The following is an 8,383-nucleotide window of genomic DNA, read 5'->3' as shown; positions in this document are numbered from 1 at the left end:
TAGCAGGAGAATTGCCAGCAGGGTGCATACCAGTCGCACTTTCCTAGGACTCGAGCTTGTACTGTACATTGTTTGGCTTGGTTAAAGAATTTCTATTTATTTCTGTATATAAAGCAATTCTTTGGGTTAGCAGGTGACATAATGCTCCTTTATGTAATTGTCTAGAATCCAAAAAAAAATTTGTTTCTAATTTTGCTAATTTGCAATGATAAAATAAGGGTTGTGTGCTGAGATAGCAGCAGCAGCACATCCGGGCTGATAGTCTCATCTAAACCAATTTATTCCCCTGAAGGTATGGTGGGAGGTCTAGGAAAGTGAATAGAAAGTAAATATTATAGAGATAAAGAAAAATTTAGAGTGACTTCATAAAAGGTTTCCAAATAATTTCTACGTACAGGAATGTACATTTCACTTTCCTAAGAGAAACCTACCTATGGCATATTTGATCCCGATTTCCAACATTTCCTGGGACACCATGCACACAGGATTATTTTTGTATGTACTATCAGGAAACACAAAAAGGGAATATGTACTAATTGCCCCAGGGGAGAGATCAGTTCAGCCTCTCTATCCTATTCCCAAAGGCTTCTCAATTTTCTGCTCCTGCAATTATCATGCATAACTTCAGGGACTGATATAATTGCTTACATAAGGTAAAAGGGACTTGAGCTAAGTATAGTGTCCTGTTTTACTTGTCTAAATTTTGGAACCAGACTTTTCAAGAACATAGCATTCCAACCACAAAGCAGCCCCACTCTCATGACCCAGGGTCAGCTCTCCTGCCTGCTATAGATGGTGAGGGACAAGGAAGGGGAAGAGGGCATGGCTCCCTCATTCAGGTCACTGCCCAGCAGACAAGAGGCAGGGTTGACTCTCACACCCTTAAGGAGGTTCAGCTGTAACCCCCATATTCATGGCCAACTCTGCCCAGGTGAAGAGCAGGGTCTGCTCTCTCAAGTGCCTCAGCAGGTGAGGGACAAGATCTGCTCTCTTGCTCTGATGATGTCACGGCCAGCTTTCCTGCTTGCCACTGGCAGCAAGGGGAAAGATGAAACTTTCCCTTTGCAGTTTCACGAACCAGGTTCTCTCTCGACCAAAGGGGAAAAGGGGACCTGAAATACAGAGTTTGAGAACAAAAGGATGTGAAGCCAAGTTGAGGGGTTCCAATCAAGGCTTGCCACTTTATTTTTGGGTTTCAGCATTTATATGTATACAAGAAATCAAAACTGGATCTCCGGTTACAATGACATTTGCATAACATAAGCAATGTGGGAGGAGTCACGAAGAGTTGGAACAGTATCAAAGGGGAAACACACACACACACACACACACACACACACACACACACACACACACACACATACACACACACACACACACACACCCGCGGGGCTGGTCTGCCTCGTTTGCTTGGGTAGAGGTCAACAGCGGATGTCCTCAGGCAGTCCATTTGTTTTCATTCAACAATGTCCTCAGCCACCAGGCATACTTTCCTCCAAAATCCTCGAAGGCAGAACTCCGTGCCATGGGCCTTGGTCCTAGGTACAGCAGGCGAGAGTGAGCTGACAGTCTCCGGTTGTAAGCTCTGATGTAGGGAGTTGAGGCATGGGGGAGGAACCCAACAGAAAGAGAGGAGTGACACCCCTCCGTTGCCAATGTCACGGAATGGCAAACTAGTGGTGAGGCCATCTCAACTATATTCTTATCCACAGGACTGGCTTTCCCATGTCCTTACCATAAAGGTTAGATCTAATGTGCTTCTCAGGTGAGGTGTAGGTCCTGCTCTCCAGAGTGCTGCAGCAGTTGAGAAGCAAAGCCAGCTCTCCTCTAATTACCCTGTCAGGATCAATTATCCTGCTTGCCGCAAGACGAAAGTCCAAAATAGAGGGGAGAGGATATCTCCCTTGATGATGCCATTGCCTAGCATACAGGTGGCTGAGCAGATGATGAGGGGCAAAGGGGTGAAGAGTATCTCTCCCTTTTCCACACTGTCACAAAGGAAATGAGTAGGGCCAGGTCTCCCACACTTGTATACTATGGCCAGCCACCTATACCCCTTGCAGTGTGTGGAGCTGCTCTTCTAAGTACTTCAGCTGGCTATGGGCAGAATCGGTTCCCCTGCTCTCATGCCTCCTGGGCCAGCTCCCCCATCCTACTCAGGTAAGAGGTAGGCCCAGTTTCCATAGCCCTCAGATATTAACATGTTGCAGGTCAGCAGCCTAGACTAAGTAAGGATGTCAACCTGGACTTTGGCGGTAACAGAGCCCTACCATTTTAGGGCCACAGACACAGACATGTACCCATGTCACAGACCTAGCCAGGACACTACTATAGTCCCACGTGTCATCACCAATAACTCACATCAGGATGTTCCTCATTACCTTCAACCCTTTAGTTCTGCCTCTCTTCATGATGCCCACATCTTTTAATTCTTTTCCACTTCTCCACTATTTACTTGCTCTTCATAGAGGCATTTAGGTTCTTTGAGTGTCCAGGGTAGTATCCAAAATGTTTTCCGGAGTGCTATTCCCTGCTCGCTTATGCATTATGGTTATAGGCAGTGGTTATCTGGTCGGCCTTCCCAGGGCATCTCAGTACCCAACTGGTGGTCATGTCAGGCTAACTCCCTGTCCAGACCCCATGGTGCCAGTCTGGTGGTCATCTTGGGCTTGCTCCTTCTTTGTTCAACCTGCTGAAGTGGCCCCATGGGAGGGTCCTATGACTCAGGCTTACTCCTGAACAGAGCCCTAAATCCCATGTGGGGTTCTTCTAGTCTCTGGCTCGCTCCCAGTCCTGGAATCCAGCAAGGCCTATGTGGCACCATATTGGTGGTCATCTCAAGTTAGCTTCCAGTCAGACCCCCTGGCACTGGGCTGGTGGTTGATTTATGCTTTTTTCAAGGACTGTCAGGCTACTAATCATTCAGACGTTGTGATAGGTCAGAACACTGAGCTCAGGCATAGGATCTCCTCTTTGCCACCTACTGACCAACATGTAACACAACAGTCAAACCTGCAAGACTTCTAGGGGCAGGCCATTTTTTCTTTTTAAGTATTTATGACCTTTTTAGTCTCATCCACCTGGCTTTCTAATTTCTCCAGCAATCCACACTGAATGTGTAGGAGCCAATTTGAAAATCACTGCGGGAAGACTCTCACTATGGAAGGTAAGTTTGACCATAGTCCAGTCAATAGTAGCTGTCTGTCAACCACTTGCCTTCTCATCTGGCGTGTGATGCCATAGCTTCTCTCTGTAGATCCATATTTTCCTTGGAAGCATGGCTCTCAGTGTGATGGTGATGCAGTTGTGGATCTTTGAGAAGTGAGGAAAATTGAAAGGTCTTGAGGTAAATCAGAGACCCATGCTGAGAATAGATTGGGGTATTTTGACATATTCCAGTTAGGTTTCCATGCATTTGCTGGCTGCTGAACCTGTTCCTGCCATTGTCATCTAGAAGGAGATAACACACTCAGCAGTGACCACTCATAGCTCATCCAGTGTTGGTGCAGGCTGCTGAACCTCCAAAGCTGTGGGTTAAGTGCGTGCCTTTTCTTCACAGTAGGCTGCCTCTGGTACTTCCTTAAAGCAATGAATCGTTTTCTTTAACATACTGTATAGAGATAGGTCAAAAACATCACCAGTTGTCCAGGTGCTATTGCGTGGTTCTTAAAATTCGAAGATAAATATCAATAGTTTGTTACATGTAGGGAAATGCTAGGGCAGGAAGATGGGAGGGGGTGGGTCGGTGGGGAAGCACCCTCATAGAGGCACGGAGAGGGGAGATGGGATAGGGGGCTTCCAAAGAGGAGACCTGGAAATGGGAAAACATTTGAAATGTAAATAAAGAAAATATTCAATAGAAAAATGTCAAATTTATATGTCTGTTATGTTGGCTTTATACATAGCTATTTTGTGTCAACATAAAAGTAGCACAGTAATTCAGAATTATTGTAATGATCAAATTTTCACTAGCCACATTTTTTCCTACAATAGAAAATTTTTTTCAAAGTGAAATTTTGTGTTTTCTTTTCCTTTCTAGTTATTCATAATTAGGCCAAGGTCACTTTCAATATTACTTTCATGAGAGTTAATAGTAGGAGACAAATTTTCTAATAAATTTACAGTCAGTTATATCAGTTCTTCCAAACATTCTTTATTGTGAATCTTCAATGATCATGAATATCAACAACACATTGCTGGGTCTTTCAGCCCAGAGTTTCTCACTATGCAGCTACTTGTGTATATATGCTGAGAAACTGTATGCCTAGCAGGTAGCTAGGTAAGTTTGATGCTGTTTATTCTGACTGTACACTTTAATAGTCATAAATCAATTTATCTTTACTCTATTATAAGGGATATTAACTAAACATATTATCATTTTGCCATAATAAGTCCATTCATCAGTAACAAGTTCTCCAAACTACAATGTTCCTATTCTAAAACCTTTGGGCCATTAAAATGGAAGGTACTCTGAGACTATCAAGTACTTTTTCCAAAACATACTCATTACATGCTAAGCAGCTTAGCCACAGCCTGGGCACAGTCTTCAATACCATGTCTTCAGTGTACTTATCTTCCTTATAAAGAAAAAAAATATTCCATTTGTAGTAAAAAAAAAAAAAGGAGACTGTAAAATTAATTTAAAATGCTGTTAGTCTTAAAAAGAAATGAATATAAGTTATAACAGAAAAGATAATTTTAAAGGCATATACAAAATCAATCTACTTCATAAGATAAAAATGCTTGCTTTTGATTCATTCTTAAGTAGAATTCTCTCAATGTCACTTTGCTTAATACAGAAAAGAGAGTCAACAGTACATTAATTTCATTCTTTACCTTGAAATACCTGCTTCCCCGACATTAAAATTACATGTGCAGTCAGAAGGGCAGATGATATTAGGAGTTTCCTTGAAAAGACTGACTATCAACATTTACTTTTTTAGACTAGTGTAAAGTAGTATGCTCACTGGTATTTGCCAGACAACCTCTGCAGTGGCTTCCAGAGGTGAGTTGGTCTTCTCTACCAAACTGTCATTATCGATGATTTTCTGATGCTTGACAATGCCTTCCTTGTGGTAGCTAGCAACCATTAGATATTTCTTATATACAAAGGTTCAGTTTAATGGAAAAACTGAATAAAGACCATAGAACTTTTCTCAAATCTGTTTGTGTTCCTTGTAATCTCTTACCAATATTTACTATGTTCTGAGTAGTATATATTCTGAGTGTGTGTGTATATATATGCATATATATATGATTGCTCAAATCTCCATAAGCATATGAGGTTGTGATTATTCCCTCCATTTTACAATTTAGAAGCAAAAATGCAGAGACTGAAATGGCTTGTCACACACAAATATACAGCAGTGCTCGAGTTAAGATTGGCCCAGTTGGCATATCTGTCTCAGACAATCGGATGGGAAACGGAGGTAAACCTAGAATTCTGCTTCCTTTGGAGATTCTGCTATCTCTAGTCTAGCTCACCTCAAGCACTATTTAAAAGATTGATTTTCTGCATTATTTTTTTTTAACCTACTGGAAAAGAGGTCCATTATCAGGTCCATTGCCTGTTCTCTTCACTCAGGCTTTGCTATACACCCAGCTCTCCTCAGACACTACCTAAAGGATCTATTTTCTGAAACAACCCTACCTGCCAATATAGAGACAGGTCAGGGAGCTCAGTGTCTGCTTCAGTAACTGTGGTGGTGTGAATATTCTTGACCCACAGGGAGTGGAACTACTAGGAGGCCTTATTAGAGGAAGTGTATCACTGTGGGGGGTGGCGGGTTTTGGAGGTCTTCTCCTATGCCCAGGCTCTACTCATTGCGGAAGAGAACTGCCTCCTAGCTGCATGAGGGTGTCAGTGTTTCCTGGTTGCCTTAAAATTGAGATATAGAACTCCCAGCTCCTTCTCCACTAGAATGTCTCCCTGGATGCTGTCATTCTTCCCACTATGATGATAATGGACTGAAACTCTAAAACTATAAGCCAGCCCAAATTAAACGTTGCCATTTTCAAATGTTGTCTTGGTCATGGTGTCTCTTCACAGCAATAAAACCCTACCTAGGATAGTGCCTGTGCTGTCAATATTCTGCATACCACTGCTGGGAGATCAGACCTATGATTATAGACAGTAGGTCACCTCACTACATTTCTTTGCCTACATACTCCAGCCACTATTCTGTACAATAAGTAATCTTTTTTATATTTCAGGAAACACTAAATCAGTTTAATAGATGAACAAAATGATGTCTCTTCTCACTCATATAAACATATTCCACATAAGAAAAGGGGCATTAGCCGGGCAGTGGTGGTGCACGCCTTTAATTCCAGCACTTGGGAGGCAGAGGCAGGTGGATTTCTGAGTTTGAGGCCAGCCTGGTCTACACTACAGAGTGAGTTCCAGGACAGCCAGGGCTATACAGAGAAACCCTGTATCAAAAAAACCAAAGAAAAAAAAAAAGAAAGAAAGAAAAGGGGCTATCAAAAAGTGTCATTAATATTTAGAATAATTGATTTTAAGATGCGAAATTAGTGAACACATCACAAGCAACTGTGCATATATGGAAAAATCCACATGAAAGTGTTATTGTGTGTGTATGTTTATGTGCATCTTGTGTGTATATATCTGTTTGTGTGTATTTGACCATGTGCACTATGTGACCGCCCCCAACCCCACACACACCAAATTATCCTTGATTTGTGAAAAAAGATATGAACCACCAATAGCTTGGTAGAAAAGACATAGGCAGGTATTCTACTTGGGGTCAGAATAGAAACATGAGGTAAGAAGGTATAGATAGATAGAGAGAAGAATCTGCCATGATGTAAGAATTTTAAGATAATGGCCATGTAACTGGTTAATTGGAGTTAAGAGAAGCCCAAAGGAAACATGACATATTATATAATGGGATTATAAACTGAGAAAAACACATAATAACAGAGTATAGATATCTGCCCAGTTCTTTTGCTGATTAAGGCTTATTATAAATATAAACGTTGTGTGTCGTTTACTAGGGAACTAAATGGTCAAAGGTGGATTAGAAACCCCAGATTGGCATTAAAAATTTTGTACAACAAACCAAGTTTCTCTGGGGAGTTGAAACATTAATGCTATTGCATTACTCTGAACCCCTGTGTTCCTTTCATGAAATGATGAAGTCTAAATGGCCCAGGTCCCTGCCAAGCTGCTAAAAGAATATAGAAATAACAAGGTCTACAATGGAAAGTGACTTATTTTCCTTAGACCCAGGGATTTTGTCAGGATTAGATTGTAATAGAAGCAAAGTGCTGAAAGTACTATAAGCATACAACTGTTAAGGTTTATGCTTGGTCATTATCTTACCTGTTATGTACTCAGAATTTTCAAAAACAAATTTCTTTCATCATTTTTCTTCATTCTCTTAGTACTACAAAGTAAGTGTTATTCTTTTTATTTGGTAGTATATCAAGTAATAGGGTTCAAAGCTCAAAGGGGTTACATTTCATAGTCAAGTTCACATGGCTCTGAGGCAAGACATAGAACTAGTTCTACTTTCTAAAGTACAATATGGTAAAGGCCTTCATAAATCTATTGAAGAGCCTGCCATGCACAAAGATGCCAGAGTGGCCGCAAATAGTACTTGAGAGAATTTACATATCATCAGTTAAAGAAAAAAACACTGATGTGACATGACATTAGCTGATGGTTTGGAAATTATTGGAAACAGCCCACAGGAAGGGAGGGATCAAGGCGAAAGTCTTCTTTCAAGGCATGTCTTTTAGGAAATTGTCACCATGGGAAACACTAGGAAACCCAGGATACCTTGGACAACTTTTCTCTATATAAAATGAAACAGGTGGGCACAAGATGCTCAAGTTTGCACAGATTGCTGACTACTAGGCTAGAGTATGGCAGGGAATTTATCCAGACCGACAGCTGAAGACTTGAAAGGGACTCAAAAGTAAGGCCATTGTGTGAACACCAGGGCAAGAAGACAAATTCATGAGAAAAGGCAGGAGGGGCATAAGGGGATCATCAAAGACTGGGGAATTGAGACTGGCAGCTTCACACTCCTTCCACGTCCCTATCATAGACCAAATAACAATACCACTGTCCATCCTCCAGACTTCAAGAAGAGGATATCAGTATTTGACCACAGCTACACCAGTTGAGTACACACTACACTAAACAAGGCAAAAAAAGAAAAATAAATCAACCAGTATTAAAATAAAAACAACAAACAACAACAAAAACAAACAAAACATCAGGTCCTTCAAAGCATTGCCTAAGACACACATTGACTCTGAAAATCAGACACTTCTACAATTTGCCTCTAATTTCATTCGTCCTGTGTGTGTTTTCCCCCTCAATTCCAGATACAATAGCTGCCAATTTTTAAAG

At 41.3% G+C, this 8,383-nt stretch overlaps 1 non-coding gene across 1 annotated transcript; it reads right to left on the bottom strand.

Moving 5' to 3' along the window:
• Positions 1-2,902: 2,902 nt before the first annotated feature.
• LOC116092787 lies at positions 2,903-3,034 on the bottom strand. The gene has a single exon (XR_004119492.1). It is a non-coding gene; the product is annotated as a small nucleolar RNA SNORA17 (small nucleolar RNA).
• Between the last annotated feature and the right edge of the window lie 5,349 nt (positions 3,035-8,383).

This window comes from Mastomys coucha, unplaced genomic scaffold (genome assembly GCF_008632895.1).
Source record: "Mastomys coucha isolate ucsf_1 unplaced genomic scaffold, UCSF_Mcou_1 pScaffold15, whole genome shotgun sequence".
Taxonomy (NCBI): domain Eukaryota; kingdom Metazoa; phylum Chordata; class Mammalia; order Rodentia; family Muridae; genus Mastomys; species Mastomys coucha.
Note: the sequence above shows the minus strand (reverse complement) of the source record. Positions and strands in the feature narration are given on the sequence as shown.